This window comes from Manis pentadactyla, chromosome 6, assembly GCF_030020395.1.
Source record: "Manis pentadactyla isolate mManPen7 chromosome 6, mManPen7.hap1, whole genome shotgun sequence".
NCBI classification, from domain to species: Eukaryota; Metazoa; Chordata; class Mammalia; order Pholidota; family Manidae; genus Manis; species Manis pentadactyla.
The window spans coordinates 8,466,511-8,484,930 of NC_080024.1; positions in this window are offsets into that span (position 1 = coordinate 8,466,511).

The following is an 18,420-nucleotide window of genomic DNA, read 5'->3' on the forward strand; positions in this document are numbered from 1 at the left end:
GAAGCCTTCCCAGAGCCCACAGTCTATTGGATCATCTATGTTATTTTCCTAGTAGCCATATTCACCATCTGAAAATAGCTTGTTAGCCAATCAGTTAATCAATCAATCAACCAATATCAATCACCACCTACTCTCTGATCACCACCTACTAGGATGCATGCTCTACAAGAGTTATGACTTTGACTGTTTTGTTCATTACTGTGTTCCAAAAAATAGTAGCTGGCCAATGGCATACTGGTAAACCAAGTCTCTGAAACACCTCCCTCCCCCTGCCCCAAAAACAAAATCTGTAGCATTTGCTCATTACTGTGGTGTAAAGAAATATTCCTACTGTGACCAGTCTCCCTGAATGTGAGCTGGGTACTGATAAGCACAAGTGGCTTTCATGAGCCGGTGGAGCCTGCTGCTCTGTGCTTGTCACACAGGCAGTGATCAATGAATACTGGTTAAGTGAAAGAATGAATGAATGATCATTAGCTTGAGCCAGTATCCCATTCAGGGTAAGCCTCTGGAAGATTTATATTTTTTCTGTTGCCTTTTAATCCTTCATCTCTGCTCTTTTTTCTCCCCTGGGCATTCTGTATGTCCCCTGCATTGCCTTGTTGAAAACCTTCCAAGATGCGGCATGGACCAAACTTTTACTGAAGGTTTGAGGCAGTGGAGGGGAGTCCTGTCAGTCTTGACCAGGAGCAAGCATCTACCTACTTGACTCCAGCTTGCAGAGTTATTGCTCTAATCCGTTTCTTCTCTATCAGCTGCTTCTTTAGAAACTAAATGTTTTCCTCCAATCTGTCTCCAGGCCTGCCAAACTAAGCTTGGAGACCATCTTTCCATTGCCCCAGACTCATGAGTGTCCCCTCATTCCATAGGACATCTCTCTCCTCAGCATCTTCTAGCATCTTCGAGCATCACAGGGCACAGGGAGAAACCCTATAATTGTTTTTTTGTAATGGGCAGAGTTAAATTTGCTGTCAGGATTGCTTCTCTGATTCCCACCTCTTCAACTCCTCCCTTACACATCTTAGAAGGTAAAAATGACTTCAGTGAAGTTATTTTTTCTTCACTGTAAAAAAAAAAATCTTTTCTTTTTTTTTTAAACAAGAGGAAAAAGTGTAAATGGGTGGAGAAAGGCAATTGCAAAAACCATCCCTGGGAATCATATGGAAATGAGTCTACAGTTTTGACTGCAAGTGTCTGATGGTGTCTCTGGTCAACACGGCTGTCTTGGTATTACTCGGAGGGTTGTCTAACTCCAGATTCCAAGACAACAAAAGAATTCATGGCTACGGAAAGCCCGAAGCTGAGCTACTGATTCCTCTTCTTGAGGAAGAGCAGGGCACTGGGATCGTCACTTTTCTGGTCCCACCGTGATTTTTCCTTGGTCCTATTTCAGTTTAGCCAATTCTGTTCACGGGTCCTGTGGATATTGTCCTGACCTGGTCTGCCCTGCTTCCTGGGGACTCCATTACTCAACAGCAGGGGCATTTTGATCTCCACACCTGCAGCTGCTCCAAGGAAATCAAACTGTTACACCTGCGATGGAGAGTGTGTTCTGTTCTGGTATCCTCTGCAAAAAGAACTATTACCCATTATTCATAAATTTGGAAATGATTTTTTTTCCCTGCTTGCATGGTTCTCTGCCTCTCTTTAGCATTCTTCTTGCTGCCTTTGCATTTTCCTGTTTTTAGTTGTTCCCCTGGGATTTATAACTGTATTCTTTTCTCGTGAAAGGTGTTTTTTACACAATATAAAGGCCATTCAGCTTCTTGTATAACTCTTAAACCTCTTCCCTAATGTTAGAAGGATGTCTGTTTTATCATTTTACTCTAGAGCAAGCTGTTAAAACTCTTTGACAGCTTTATGAGCTGATTAAACACTCTTCAACTTTTCATTTCTTCTCCAAACAATAATGAAAATGGAGATACTGATAAAAAATAGTTAGTTTACTGAGTACTTATGACAGGTCAGGAACTGTGCTCTCTGCACATATTTTAAAATTTATTTCTCAGAACAACCTTAGAATTACTCCTGTTTTCATATAAAGAAACAGTCATAGAAAATAACGTGCCTCAGGTCACAGAAGGTAAAGACGGATCTAGAAATCAAGCCCAGGGCTAGCCCCGCCCAATGGGTGGAGGATTTCTACCTTTAGATCTCTCGGGCTGTGTAATAACTTTTATTTCATTGATAGGTGCCCATTAAGGTTTTTCCTTTAAAAATTGCTTACATGGAGATCCAAGGGATCCCCATCCCCGTGGAAGGGATTTATTGCTCTGAATTAGATGGTCAAGGTGACTGATGTTAGGGAAATGGACAGCGGATAGATGACGATGGTGGTGATGACGGTGACGGTGATGGTGGGGATGACTTTTTCGGTCTGCTTTCATTCAGTCTGGGTTTATTTCTTGACTCTATAACCAAGGTGTCAGATCTTGGACTTAGTGGTCTTCATTTCTCTGGAAGGTACTAAAGGCTATCTTTCTTGGTTATACCCAGTTTGTAATAAAGAGCCCTTTTTCTAAAACTGAACTATATTGCAGATGTATCTTCTTCTTGGGGAACTTTATAGAAATGCAAAGTTTTTGGTCTCACCCCTTCTACTGAGTCAGAGGCTCTGGGGGTTGAGCCCAGCAGTCCGTGTTTTCAGAAGCCCTCCAGGTGACTCTGACGCTTGTTCAAGTTTGAGAACCACTGGTGTAGACACTCACACTGCCCGTCTCGTCCCAGTTGCTCTCCTATGCTACTTTAACCTCTCCTAAAACTTCCAAGTATCTGCAGCCCAGCCTGCTTTACTCCACTCAGAGTATCTACCTGCTTAATGACATCGCTACTTAGATATCCCCTGGACCTCAAACTCAGCATCTTAATAAACATTTGGTTTCAATTTAAGTGGCATTTTCTCAATGGACTCAGGGGAAATAGAGTGTTTATGTGCCAAATCCAGACTACCACCTATTTTTGTAAATAAAGTTTTATTGAAACCCAGCTATGTCATTTGTTGTAGGTTATCAGTGGTTGCTTTTGTGCTACCACAGTGGCAGAGTTCCAGTTGCTAGAGACCTTCTGGCCCACAGAACCTGAAATATTTGCTGTCTGGTCCTTTATAAAACAAGTTTGCCCCAGGCCCACTCTAATGTGCTTTCAGAAAGGTCAGACCCAGGTGCTCTTCTGTGCTTTACTATGCCAAGCCTACAGGATGCCAGCCTGGCTCGCTGGGACTTCATGTGGCCCCACAGCTGGCATAAACACACCTGAGCAAAAAGCAGTATTATAGGGAAAAAATAACCTATAGACTCACTACTTTTAAACAAGCTTTAGCATTTGTATGGACATAGGAGGAAGATAATGCTCACAGCCAGAGGCTGGGGACCAACACGCCCCAGTTTCTTAATGCATCAAATTTATACATTCATTTCCTACACTATCCAACAAACTAGAGATTACTGGGTGTCCTTTTAGTGTAGTGCTGGGTTTGTTACTTTGATTGACCTTTTACTGTCCTGGGTATTTTATAACTCTAAGAGAGAGAGTTTAACTTGCAGAAAACTGATAATAACAGATAACAAATGATTCTTATCTGAAAGCCTTGTAAATGATTCTTACCCATAGTAATGAAAATGAATTTTCTCTGGGAGAGATGCAGTTGCTAACTGTCTGGCAGAAAAGATGACCTCAGATAGTTATGCCTAGGTGGATATTAACAAATTTTGCATATATTAGCAAATTCATTTCAGCATTCCTTCAACTTGACTGATTTAAATCTCAGTGCCTCAAAATCTCCTTTGAACCAATTTTAGTATCTTTCTGGGTCCCTCATTTATTAATTTAATAAAATCTTTCACATGTGTTTTATATTTGTGAGCTGCTTTTGTTTTTTTTGAAAATCGTAGCATGAATACAACCTATTCAGCCCTCCATGGATTGCTTTGGATTCAGCTGGGCAGAAGGGCCTCATGACAGTAGGTAAGGAAAATGAGATCTCCAGACACTTAGCAGGGACAGGACGGTGGAACATTGTGGTCCACAGTTAACACTCTTCAAAAAGGCCATATGGAAACAATATTATTAACAAACATTTGGAAAAGGTCACAATGTTTGTCCAGTAAAACATTTAGAATTTATGAAGAGTTCTTAATATTCGTGCCATGGGGAAACACATTAAAGATTTCTGTTCCTTGGGACTTTGATTTTCAGGATTTGTGACATGAAGGTCTTTTGTTCATGTAGGCTGCTTTCTTCTTCACAGCGCAGGGGAAACAGGTAACTCCAGGCGGGCACTGTACCACCTGCTCCAATCACTTGCTTGCCTCTGGCGGATGCTCTAGGCGGATACTAGAGCTATGCTGCCACCTTAGTTATGGTTGTCAATCTGAGCAGACCCACCCTGTCTCTGTATGGGACCCCTCACGAACACACAAAGTGTTTGGTTCTGTCTGTCAGCCACACATTTCACAGAAGGAACTCCCACTGGTAAGAAGGACCCTCTTTATGTCACCTCTGGTGGGGAGCCACTTCCCCACCACACATCACCTCCAGAGCAATGGTCAGGTGCTGTGCGTTAACTCATGCCAGAAAATACTTAGCTGCCGGGATGAAGCTCTCTCTGTGGTGGCTTCTAGTGAATTCATCCCACTTCACATCTCCCCAAGGGCAACTGTCTGCTGTGGTTATGTTCACCTCAAGACCCAGCTTTTTCTTCTCTGTTCAAGCCACCATTGACTTCACCTGCAGGAAGTGCAGACTGGAGGAGCTGTAGGGTGAGCCAGTGGCAGCCATCAGGGTCTCTGCCTTGGTGGAAGATGGGTATCCTACAGCCATCTCACTGCTCTGGAACAGCAGATACACCCTCCCCCCCCCCCCCCCAGCTCACTGCCTGAGGCCTCTGAGGGGAGCTCAGGGCACGGCATTCCAGCCAAGGGGAAATCCAGAGGCCAGAGATACTTGTCCTTGGGGATTCTCAGGCCCAATGAAGGTCTCAAAAACCTAGGTACTTGGGCAGCTCAGAGAGCCGGTGGAAAAGAGTAAAAGTCACAGGACCTCCCTCACATATTGATCCAAGACATCCGTCTAGGCCATAAATCCATTTATGGGCACATGAATTGCCAGATAGGAAAATCAGTTCATGCACCAATTCCTTACGTTATTCCGCTGTTATTGAGAAGGGAATAATGGCACTTCTAACCTTCATTTTGAGCTGTTTCTTTGGAGGGTTAAGGATGGACAACCGGAAGACTGGAGAGGAAAATGTGCAAATTACTTCTAAAGGAGACCATGCAATTGCAACATTCTTCCACCAGAGGACAGTGTAGACTTTCTGGAGAATTGGAGAGAGGCAAGGGGTACTGAGAGAATGGGACGTCAAATGCAAGTTTAAAAGTTTCACCTGCTAAAGTGAAAATACAAACCCACTAGCGAGCTCTCCTATCATCGAGTTCTGTGCGCTTCTGATGGGAACCGACGCCTGGAGAAGGCTGGAGCAGGTTTCCGGAGGACCCCTTTCATATCAGGTCCCTGACTGGGAGGGTACAGTGGGGTGGAGAGTTAAGGGGAGGAGGTGGCCAGGGCAACAGCAGGTGGAGGGGGACCCAATTTATCAGCTGGATCAAAAGTATGAACTGGTATCTTTAACTTCAGACACTCTCTGGCTCACAGTGTGAGTTCTCCGAGGGGAGTCTCACTTACCTCAGGGGAGTGAAATTACGAGGTCATATGATATTCCATGTTTAATTTTCAATGCATTAGGATTCCAACTCCTCCACATCCTCACAATACGTTATTTTCTGTGTGTGTGTGGTCTTTTTCTCTTTAATGTTTATTTTTATTATAGCCAATCTATGGGGTATGAAGTGGTATCTCTTTGTGATTTTTATTTACATGTCCGTAATGACTAATGATGCTGAATATCTTTTCATGTGCTTATCAACCATTTGTACATCTTCTTTGGAGAAATGTCTACTCAAGACCTTTGTCCATTTTGAATTGAGTCCTTTGTGGTTTTTTGTTGTTGTTGAGATTCAGGAGTTCTTTATATATTCTGAATAGTAATTCCTTATCAGATACATGATTTGCAAATGTTTTCTCCCTTTCTGTAGGTTGTCTTTTCATGTCTTTTTGATAATGTATTTTAATGCACAAAAGTTCCAGCTCCCTCTGGCCTCCCTCATATCCAAATATTTGGATTCTAACTTAACATTCATCAAGGTCACTAATGTGTCTGGCTAACTCACAGGCCTGAGATACTGGAAGTTTCTGGTTTTCCTTGTTCTGTCCCATAGAAATCTCTGCAAAGGGACAAGCAAACATGGAGGTTTACTTCCCTCAAATATAAGCTATGTCATTGCATCTAGGAAGAACTTTGGTTGATTTTGGCCAAATGGACTTTTCCACCCACTTTCCTTTGGATAAACACATGGCACCTTGTCTTTCGCTTCCTTTCTGCATGTCCTGTGCCTCCTTCCTTGGCTGTTTCTTCCCCTGGTTCTCCTGGCCTTGACTCTCTAAGTCTTTCTATTCAGTCCCCTGCTAGTACATTCTCTTGACTGTTGAAAAACTTCTTGGAGTTGAGAACGGAGATTAAAAAATATTTGTGGTCTAGGGAGGCAGGCCCAAGATGGCAGCACAGAGACAGCCTGAGCCCACCTCCTCCCACGTGCACACCAAATGTACACCTACACCCAGAGCAGCTCATCCTGAGGAAGACCTGAGGCCTGCGTGAGCGCCTTCTACACCATGAAGGATAAAAGACTACATAAAAATTGGCAGGAGAGATGGAGACAAGGGATCCCCTCTACCAGCCCAGCCCTGAAGTAGGTAGGGGTATCACCGAGGGACCAGAGCATAGACTGGTCTGCCCTGGGGCCCAGAAAAAAAGGCTGCAGAATGAAAGGGTTAACAGAAACTAATTTTCAGAACTAAAGCACCTGCTAAAGGGTGGGGGAATTGCTAGAACTCTCTCTGGGACCAGAGGTGCTGGGCAGCACTGTTGTTTATGTTCCCCCACATACTGACAGGACAGACAGAGGAGGATGAGCACCAGCGCCTATGTTCCTCCCCAAACACTGATGATGTGGAGAGGAGGGTCAGGTGCACACAGCAGCTCCGGATTTAACCAAGGCAGTCTCCTGACCCTGCCTGTGCCCAAACATGCCTGCCAGAGATCCAGCAGTTCCACCAAGGCCGTGCTAGCATGGTGCCCACACAGAATCGCCCTGCCCAGGCCCTTTCCATCCCCAGCCACCCTGTCTGCATGGCCCACCTGGGGGACTCCTGGACCATGCCTTCCAACCCCAGCTCAGTTGCCATTGCCCTCTGAACTGTGCCCCTCAGCATGGCCCCTGATGGCACCCACCCAGGGGACCCCTTGCCCATGCCCCAGGATCCCTGGGACCAGGACCCTCCAGCACATGCCCACCCAGTGTCCAAACAGCCAGCCCAAACTGCCAGGCATATGCAATCTACCCAGGGGCTGTTCCTACACAAGGCCACAACTTCAAGACTTGGAGAGGTGGCCCTTTCACCTAATCTGTAGAAACAAACACAGAAAGTCAAACAAAATTGGGAGACAGAGGAAAATACTTGAAACAAAGTGAGATGACAAAACTTCAGAAAAAGAACTAAATAAAACAAACTTAAGCAACCTTTCTGATACAGAGTTTAAAGTAATGGTTATAAAGATGCTCATCAGACTTGAAAGAGTGGATGAACTCAGTGAGAACCTCCACAAGAGATATAAAACATAAAAAGGAACTGATCAGAGATGAAGAATACAGTAAGTGAAATGAAAAATCCACTACAGGGAATCAACAGCAGATTTGAGGATGCAGAAGAAGGGATCAGTGGTGTGGAAGACGGAGTAATGGAAAGCACTCAAGCTGAAGAGCAGAAAGAAAAAGTAATAAAAAGAAATGAGGATAGGTTAGGGACCTCTAGGACAACATCAAACATCCTAATATTTACATTATAGGACTTCCAGAAAGAAGAGAAGAGAAAGGGGTGGAAAAAATTATTTAGCTGAAACACTCCCTACCTTGAGGAAGGAAATGGACATCCAGGTCTGGGGAACACAGAGAACCTCAAATAAGATATAAACCCAAGGAGGTCCACGCCAAGACACGTTATAATTAAAATGTTAAAGATCGAAGACAAAGAGAGAATCTTAAAAGCAGTAAGAGAAAAGTACTGTATCACCTACAAGGAAATGCCACAAGGCTATCAGCTGATGTTTCGGCAGAAACCCTACACACCGCAAGGGAGTGGCTTGATATTTTCAAAGTGCTGAAAGGAAAGAGCCTACAACCAAAGTTATCACTGAGAATTGAAGGAGAGAGAAAGAGCTCCCCAGATAAACACAAGTTAAAGGAGTTTGCCACCACTAAACTGGCCTTATAAGAAATGTTAGATGGATTTCGTTAAGAGGAAAAGAAAAAACCATAATTAGAAGCAAGAAAATTTTGAAAGGCAAAAATTTAATTGGTAGAAGGAAGCATATAATGAAGGTAGTAGAGCAATCACTCAAAAATCTAGCATGAAGTTTAAAAGACAGAAGTAGTAAAATCAATATCACTTCTAAAAATTAGTGAAGGGACTCACTAAATAAAAAGGTGTGATAGACATCATATACATGAAATGGGATGGTGAATAAAAATGTAGTGCTGTTAGAATGTGCTCAAACTTCAGTGACCACCAATTTAACACATGTAAGATGTTATATACATAAGATGTCATATATATACCCCACAGTCACCTAGAAACCAAAAACCTATAATAGATACACACACAAAATTAAAGGGAATCCAACCATAACACTAAAGAAAGTTATTATGTGCAAGGGAAGAGAGCAGGAGAGGAAGAATGGATCAGAGAGCAATGAAAAAAGCAACCAGAAAATATTTAACAAAATGTCAGTAAGTACATACCTATCAATAATTACTCTAAATGTAAATGTACTCAATGCCCCAGTCAAAATGCATCGAGTGGCTGAATGGACGGAAATGGGCAAGACTCATCTATATGCTGCCCATAAGACTCATTTCAGACTTAAAGTCACATGCAGACTGAAACTGAAGGGTTAGAAAAAGATATTCCATGCAAATAGAAATGAAAAAAAGCTGGAGTAGCAGCACTTATATCAGAGAAAATAGACTTTAAAACAAAGACAGTAACAAGAGACAAAGAAGGACATTATAAAATGATTAAGGGCTCAATCCCACAAGAAGATAACAGCAATTATAAATATCTAGGCACCCAACAAAGAAACACCTATATATAAATCAAATATTAACTGACATAAAGAGAGAAATTGACAGTAATATAATAATAGAAGGGGAATGTAACACTCCACTTACATCAGTGATAGATCATCCAGACAGAGAAGCAATCTCAGTGTGGCCTAGGCTAGCGCAGATGTCCTCCCCGTGGGGAGCCGCACCCCCTCACAGATCGTGCAGTCTAGAAAAGGGTGGGAACAGGAGGTTGATTTGTGGAGGCAGTGAATGGACCCTGGATTAGTCTATCTCCCTTCCTTTGTCATCTCTTGTCAATGTGGGCTTTCATATTTAGTAACTTATTTCTATCCATCCAGACTCATTTCAAAACTTCTTTGAATTGGGTTCTAAAACCAATTATACTATTGGAACGTACAAAAAAGTGAGTGACAAGAAATCAGGTGAAGAGTGGCAGGGTGAGGCGCTACCTACCTGACTTACTAACTTGCGAACGTTACCAGGTGTGTTGGAATCATTTGAATACTGAAGTCCCCATTTACTGGCTTTGTTTCCTTGGTTGATATTTCCTCATGACATCGAAATCCTCTCAATTCCCTTACCCTTTCCTTCTACATCAAATAGACAGAATATACTCAACATTTCTCAGAGAGCAGGTTGAAAAAGCTGACATCCCAGCTGAATTAGACTTCTGTTTAAACTCTAGGTGGTATGGCTGGGCCCCAGTGATTGCTCCTGAAAATCTCCCATTCTGAGCCTCCCTCATTCTTTATTTTTCTTTGGCTTATTTCTCCAAAGACTGACTTGATCTTTATTTGCTTATTGTCTCCCTTCCTGCAATAGAAGGCAAGTTCTATGGCAACATGGGATCCTCAGAAATGGGAGAAATGGAGAAATGTGAGATAAAAAGACCCCCAATTTGTCATATGGTAAGGGAAAAAGAATTTTCTTGTATTGTGGGAAGGACTTTAAAATAGTACAGCTCCCTTGCAAAAAGATCTGGTGGTTTCCTGTAAAATTAAATACATGCTCACCCTACGACCCAACAATTAGAGTCCTAGATATTTACTTAAGATAAACCAAAACTATGTCCACAAAAAAACTTGTGCAAGAATGTTTATAGTAGCTTTATTCATGATAGCCATGAACTGGAAACAACCCAAATGATTATCCACAGGTGAATGTATAAAAACTCATGATATGTGCACACAATGATTCAGCAGTTAAAAGAAATGTATTACTGATACATACAATCTCATAGGTGAATCTTAGACTTACTGTGCTGCCTGGGAGAAAGCAGACAAAATGAGCACATTTATATGACATTTTAGAACAGACAAAAAAAGAAAATCAGAATAGTTGTTGCCCCTGGGATTGGCATGATTGACTGGAAAGGGCAAGAAAGAAATTTCTGAATGATACACTTAAGGTTATGTTTTTAACTGTATGCATATTTTACCTAAAAAAGCATAAATACCTACTGAAGTCTAGTTAATGACACGTATACTGAAGTGCTTATGGGTAAAGTGTCCTGGCTGTGACTTACTTTGAAAAGCATAATAAAGATCAAAATTAATTGACAGATGGATAAAGAGATGGATTAATGGATAAGTAGGTGATAAAGCAATTATAGCAAAATATTAATTGTAAAAGCTGGATGTATAATTTTGTCAACCCTTCTGTTGTTTCTGATTATATTAACATTCTCATAATAAAATATTGGAAGAAATAATAGCAATTTCAGGTCCAATTTGCAGAGACATGTGTCACTGGCTCAGTCATGCACTTAAGGAAAAGTCAAAGAAAATGGAAGCTCTTGCACACCACCACGAAATCTCAGCAAAGGCAGGAAGAATTTCTAGGGCCAGTCATTTTCAGATGTCTCAGGGGGCAGCACCCACTGAGGTGGGACATGCTCTGTGTTGGGAGCAAAGAGCCCTTAGCTCAGGACATTACTGGGGTCTCAGAAACCAGAGCCAAAGATTTTGTTGATTGTTTATTTTTATTATTGAGATACATCATATATGCAGTTACATACATGACTCTAGTATATAATCCACTACTTCTTTTCATATGAATATTCTTGGTAAACTGCCACCCAGATCAAGACAGATAACATTTCCATGCTCCACTTGGTCCCTTACGCCCTGTCCAAGTCAAAGCCACACCCCACCAGGTAACTACTATTCTGACCTCTATCACTATGGATTAGCTTTGCCTTTTATTGAGTTTCATATAAATGGAATTATATGGTATGCACTCTTGTGGGCTGGCTTTTTATCACTCAATGCAAAGTCTTAGTTTTTTTCTTTTTTTACTCTTGTGAGATATTCCATTGAATGAGTATGCTATAATTTATTTACCCATTCTACTATTGATGGATATTTGACCCCACAGAGAGGTCATGGGTCAGGAGCAGAGCAAGCCCAGCCAGACCTCAGCTCTGGCAGTTGTCTAGTAAAAACTCCAGAGGTATAATGATTTAATTTCTCTTACAAAAATCAAGAAAACACTATTATGACACCTCAGTAGTGTCCTGGCACTCAGAGTTAAAAGAATTCAGAAAACAGTTAAAAGGACAGCAAAAACTAAAGAACCACCTCCAGGCTGGCCCCGCCCTCTCACTGACCAGCAGCGGAAGTCCCTGGAGGAGGTGGAGCCCCCAGCTGAGCAGCAGAACCACCAACAGCACCAGTTCCCACTGTGGTTGGGGGAGAGCAGCATCCTGTTCCTGAGGGCCAGGAAGCTAATAGCCTTCCGGAGGTTAGTGAGACCACTGAAAAACACCCCTCATGTCTGTTTGTTGTAGGTAAAAGCCAAGATGTACACAGTCATCCCGGGCAGCTTGGCAATGTGGAGTAACATCCATCTCAATTCCATCTCATCCTGATCAAAGTCGGCCACATCATAGGTGTTGTCACCAGTCGGGGGAAGCCTCATGATCAACAGTACCTATGAGATAGATCATGCCAGGAGTCTCCTCAGATTCCAGGGCGTGCCAATACAGGAAGGAGTCCAAAAAGAGGCCCTTGGAGAGGAACCCTGCTTGGGACATTTTTTTCTCTCTTGTTAGTGGTGATCGGTGATGGTGGCAATAATGGTAGTGTCTGGAGCACTGAGCAGGGAGGCATATTGTCTGCCACTACTTGAGTTTTATTGACATTTTGTTGAATCTATAGATCACTGGAGAGACTGTGCATCTCAGCAGTATTTAGTGTTCAATCCATAAACGTGGCATGCATTACCATTTATTTTAGCTTCTTGAATTCTCTCAAATTCAAAGCAAATGTTTTGTGATTTTTCAGTTAGTGTTCTTGCACATCTTTTGCTAGATTTATCTTTTTTATCGACAGTTTTTAAAGCTTTTGGAAATGGTATTGTGTTCTATTTTTTTCAACTTTGTTGTATGTATATAGAAATACAATTGATTTTTGCATATTGATTTTGAACCTAGTTACCTTGCTAAATTATTAATTCACTAATAGTTTGTCTACAACTTCTTTTAGATTGTCTAAGTTTACAAGCACCTATAAATAATGGTAGCTGTATGTATTTCTTTTTAGGTTTATTTAAAAGTTTTGTTTTCCTTGCCTATTGCATTGGCTAGGATTTCCAGTAAATGTTTAATAGCAATTGTGACAGAGGACATCTTTGTCTTGTTCTCAAGTTGAGTGAGAAAGTACTTAATGTTTCACTTTTAAGTATGATGTTAGGCATAATTGTTTTTGTTGTTTGGTATATACACTTTATTAGACTAAGAAAGTTGCTTTCTACTCTTAATTTTCTGAGAGTTTAAAAAATGAGCAGATGTTGAATTTTATGGAGTCCTTTTCTGGGTGTACTGAGATTATTGTATGGTTTTCTCCTCTATTTTGTCAATGTGGTGATATACATTCCTTGATTTTTGAATGTTAAAGAACTCTTGTATTCCTAGAAAAAGTCCCACTTAGAAATGATATATAATTCTTTTTACCTATTGCTAGATTTGATTTGCTAATGTTTGCAGGAACTCTCCCATCTGCGAGAAATATTGACCAGGACTTTTCATTTTGGTAACATCTTTGTCAAGGTTCGGTATCAGGATTATTTTGTCCTTCTATAGCAAGTTGGAGTGTGTTCCTTTTTTCTTTATTCATTGGAAGAGTTTGTGTATGATTGGTAACATCCATGTTTATTTTCTCATTTTACTTTTACTCTTAGGATGTTTTCAATAGACCAGAATAAGGAGAATATTTTCCATGAGGCCTTTTTGAATCACTTCAAGGAAAATAAGGTAGAGATGACAAATGCAACAACAAAGCTGTTCCCTTTCCCTGAGAGCCTCAGAGACTGTTCCTTCACCACTGAGAAAACCTACAGTGTAAGTGAAGTTTATTATGTCTCCCATGGTACTAAGCCCCACATTAATTTATGTTTGGCATCCTGGCTTCAGAGTGTAGTGTATCACTAAATGGCTGATAACCCTTTTAGGCTTTTCAAGGGAAGACCCTTCTAAGTTAGTTAATCATTCTGAAAGGTCAAGGGTAACAGGGCAACAGATATCACTAAAGCCACTTCTGATTGAAGCTCTTCTCTTCTGTAGGACATGTTAGAGTAAGGGTGGATGGTAATGATGCTATATCTCATTGAAACTGATATGCTCTGCATATGTATAGCAATTCATACAATAAAACAAAATTAAAATAATTAAGAGAATTAGAATTATATTCCATTATAATATCCACTTATGCCAAATGAAACCCAAGGGAATTTGTGCTGTTATAAATCAAATTTCTACCTTGTTGTTTTCTTTTCTTTTATGAAGGTATTACTGATATACACTCTTACGAAGGTTTCACATGAAAAGACAATGTGGTCACTACATTCAGCCTTGTTATCATGTCCTCCCCCACACCCCATTGTAGTCACTGCCCATCAGTGTAGTAAGATGCCACAGAGTCACTATTTGCCTTCTCTGCGCTACACTGTCTTCCCCCTGATACCCCTCACACCATGTATGCCAATCATAATGCCCCTGAATCCCCTTCTCCCTCCCTCCCCAACCACCCTCCCCCACCCCTCCCCTTTGGTAACCGCTCATCCCTTCTTGGAGTCTATGAGTCTGTTGCTGTTTTGTTCCTTTAGTTTGGCTTCGTTGTTGTACTCCACAAATGAGGGAAATCATTTGGTATTTGTCTTTCTCCACCTGGCTTATTTCACTGAGCCTAATATCCTCCAGCTCCATCCATGTTGTTGAAATTGTAGAATTTGTTTCTTTCTTATGGCTGAGTAGTATTCCATTCTGTATAAGTGCCACATCTTCTTTATCCATTCATCTACTGTGGACACTTAGGTTGCTTCCATGTCTCAGCTATTGTAAATAGTGCTGCAATAAATATAGGGGTGCATCTGTCTTTTTGAATCTGATAAATTGTATTCTTTGGGTAAATTCCTAGGAGTGGAATTCCTGGGTCAAATGGTATTTCTATTTTTAGTTTTTTGAGGCACCTCCGTATTGCTTTCCACAATGGTTGAATTAGTTTACATTCCCACCAGCAGTGTAGGAATGTTCCCCTTTCTCCACATCCTTGCCAGAATTTGTTGTTCTTAGTTTTTTTGATACTGTCCATCCTAACTGGTGTGAGGTGATATCTCATTGTGGTTTTAATTTGCATTTCCCTGATAATTAGTGATGTGGAGCATCTTTTCATGTGCCTATTGGCCATCTGAATTTCTTCTTTGGAGAATTGTCTGTTCATATTCTCTGCCTATTTTTTAATCTGGTTATTTGTGTTTTGGGTGTTGAGGTGTGTGAGTTCTTTATATATTTTGGATGTTAACTCCTTGTCAGATATGTCATTTACAAATATATTCTCCCATACTGTAGGAAGCCTTTTTGTTCTGTTGATGGTGTCCTTTGCTGTACAGAAGCTTTTTAGTTTGATGTAGTCCCATATGTTCATTTTTTGCTTTTGTTTCCCTTGCTCGAGGAGATGCATTCAGAAAAAAGTTGCTCATGTTTATATTCAGGAGATTTTTGCCTATGTTATCTTCTAAGAGTTTTATGGTTTCATGACTTACATTCAGGTCTTTGATCCATTTCAAGTTTACTTTTGTGTATGGGGATAGACAATAATCCAGTTTCATTCTCTTGCATGTAGCTGTCCAGTTTTGCCAACACCATTTGTTGAAGAGGCTGTCATTTCCCCATTGTATGTCCATGGCTTCTTTATTGTATATTAATTGACCATATATAGTTGGGTTTATATCTGGGCCCTCTAGTCTGTTCCATTGGTCTGTGGGTCTGTTCTTGTGCCAGTACCAAATTGTTTTGATTGCTGTGGCTTTGTAGTAGAGCTTGAAATTGGGGAATGTAATCCCCCCTGCTTTATTCTTCCTTCTCAGGATTGCTTTGGCTATTTGGGGTCTTTGTGGTTCCATATGAATTTTAGAACTATTTGTTCTAGTTTTTTGAAGAATGCTATTTGTATTGTAATAGGCATTGCATTGAATATGTTGATTGCTTTAGGCAAGATGGCCATTTTGACAATATTAATTCTTCCTATCCATGAGCATGGGATGTATTTCCATTTATTGGTGTCTTCTTTAATTTATTTCATGCGCATCTTGTAGTTGTCAGGGTATAGGTCTTTTACCTCCTTGGTTAGGTTTATTTCTAGGTATTTTAATTCTTTTTGATGCAATTGTAAATGGAATTGTTTTCCTGATTTCTTTTTTTGCTAGTTCATCATAAGTATATAACAATGCAGTAGATTTCTGTGTATTAATTTTGTATCCTGAAATTTTGCTGAATTCAGATATTAGTTCTAATAGTTTTGGAATGGATTCTTTAGGGTTTTTAATGTACAATATCATGTCATCTGCAAACAGTGACGGTTTAACTTCTTCCTTACCAATCTGGATGTCTTTTATTTCTTTGTGTTGTCTGATTGCCATGACTAGGACCTCCAGTATTATGTTGAATAAAAGTGGGGAGAGTGGGCATCCCTGTCTTGTTCCCAATCTTAAAGGAAAAGATTTCAGCTTCTCACTGTTAAGTATGATGTTGGCTGTGGGTTTGTCATATATGGCCTTTATTATGTTAAAGTACTTGCCCTCTATACCCATTTTGTTGAGAGTTTTTATCATGAATGGATGTTGAATTTTGTCAAGTGCTTTTTCAGCATCTATGGAGATGATTATGTGATTTTTGTCCTTCTTTGTTGATGTGGTATATGATGTTGATGGATTTTTGAATATTGTACCATCCTTGCATCCCTGGAATAAATCCCATTTGATCATGATGTATGATCTTCTTGATATATTTCTGAATTTAATTTGCTTATATTTTGTTGAGGATTTTTGCATCTATGTTCATCAGATTAATCTGCATTTTCTTTTTTTGTGGTGTCTTTGTCACGTTTTGGTATTAGGGTGATGCTGGCCTCATAGAATGAGTTTGAAAGTAATCCCTCCTTTTCTAAGCTTTGGAAAACTTTAAGGAGGATGGGTATTAAGTCTTCTCTAAATGTTTGATAAAATTCAGAGGTGAAGCGATCAGGTTCAGGGGTTTTGTTCTTAGGTAGTTTTTTGATTACCAACTCAACTTTGTTGCTGGTAATTGGTCTGTTCAGATTTTCTGTTTCTTACTGGGTCAGTCTTGAAAGGTTATATTTTTTTTAGAAAGCTGTCCATTTCTTCTAGGTTATCCTATTTGTTAGCATATCATTTTTCATAGTATTCTCTAATAATTCTTTGTATTTCACTGGTGTCCATAGTGATTTTTGCTTTCTCATGTCTGATTCTGTTTATGTGTGTACACTCTTTTTTTCTTGATAAGTCTGGCTAGGGGTTTATCTATTTTCTTCATTTTCTTGAAGAACCAGCTCCTGGTTTCACTGATTTTTTTCTATTGTTTTATTCTTTTCAACTTTATTTATTTCTGCTCTGATCTTCATTATGTCTCTCCTTCCTTCTACTGAGTTTGGGCCTTATTTGTTCTTCTTTTTCTAGTTTCATTAACTGTGAATTTAGACTGTTCATTGGGATTGTTCTTCTTTCTTGAGGTAAGCCTATATTGCAATATACTTCCCTCTTAGAATGGCCTTTTTTGTGTCCCACAGGTTTTGGGCCATTGAGTTGTTGTTTTCCTTTGTCTCCATATATTGCTTGATCTCTATTTTTATTTGCTCATTGATCCATTGATTACTTAGAAGCATATTGTTAAGCCTCCATGTGTTTGTGGGCTTTTTAATTTTGTTTGCATAATTTATTTCTAGTTTCATACCTTTGTGGTCTAAGAAGTTGGCTGGCACAATTTCAGTCTTCTTGAATTTACTGATGCTCTTTTTGTGGCCTAGTATGTGATCTATTCTGGAAAATGTCCCATGTATACTTGAGAGGAATGTGTATCCTGTTGCTTTTGGGTAGAGTGTTCTCTAGATGTCTGTTAGGTCCATCTGTTCTAATACGTTGTTCAGTGCCTGTCTCCTTAAGTATTTTCTGTTTGGTTGATCTGTCTTTTGGAGTGAGCATTGTGTGGAAATCTCCTAAAATAAATGCACTACAGTGTATTTCCCCCTTTAATTTGGTTAGTATTTGTTTCACATATTTAGGTACTCCTGTATTGGGTGCATAGATATTTATAATGGTTATATTCTCCTGTTGGACTGACCCCTTTATCAGTCTCTAATGTTGTTCTTTGTCTCTTGTTACTTTCTTTGTTTTGAAATCTATTTTGTCTTATTTAAGTACTGCAGCACCTGCTTTTTTTCTCCCTATTATTTGCTTGAAATATCTTTTCCATCCCTTGACTTTTAGTTTGTGTATGTTTTTGTGTTTGAAGTGAGTCTCTTATAGGCAGTATATAGATGGATCTTGTTTTTGTATCCATTCTGTAACTCTGTATCTTTTGATTGGTGTATTCAGTCCATCTACATTTAGGGTAATTATCAATAGATAGGTACTTATTGCCATTGTAGGCTTTAGATTTGTGGTTACCAAAGGTTCAAGGACAGCTTCCATACTATCTAACAGTCTGTCTTAACTCACTTGTTATGCCATTTCAAACACAATCTAAAGGTTTTTTTCCCCCTTCTTCTTTCTCCTCCACTCTATATATTAGGTGTCACATTCTGTACTCTTTGTATATCCCTTGACTAACTTTATGAGTAGTCAATTTAATTTTGCATTTGTTCAGTAATTAATTGGTCTACTTCCT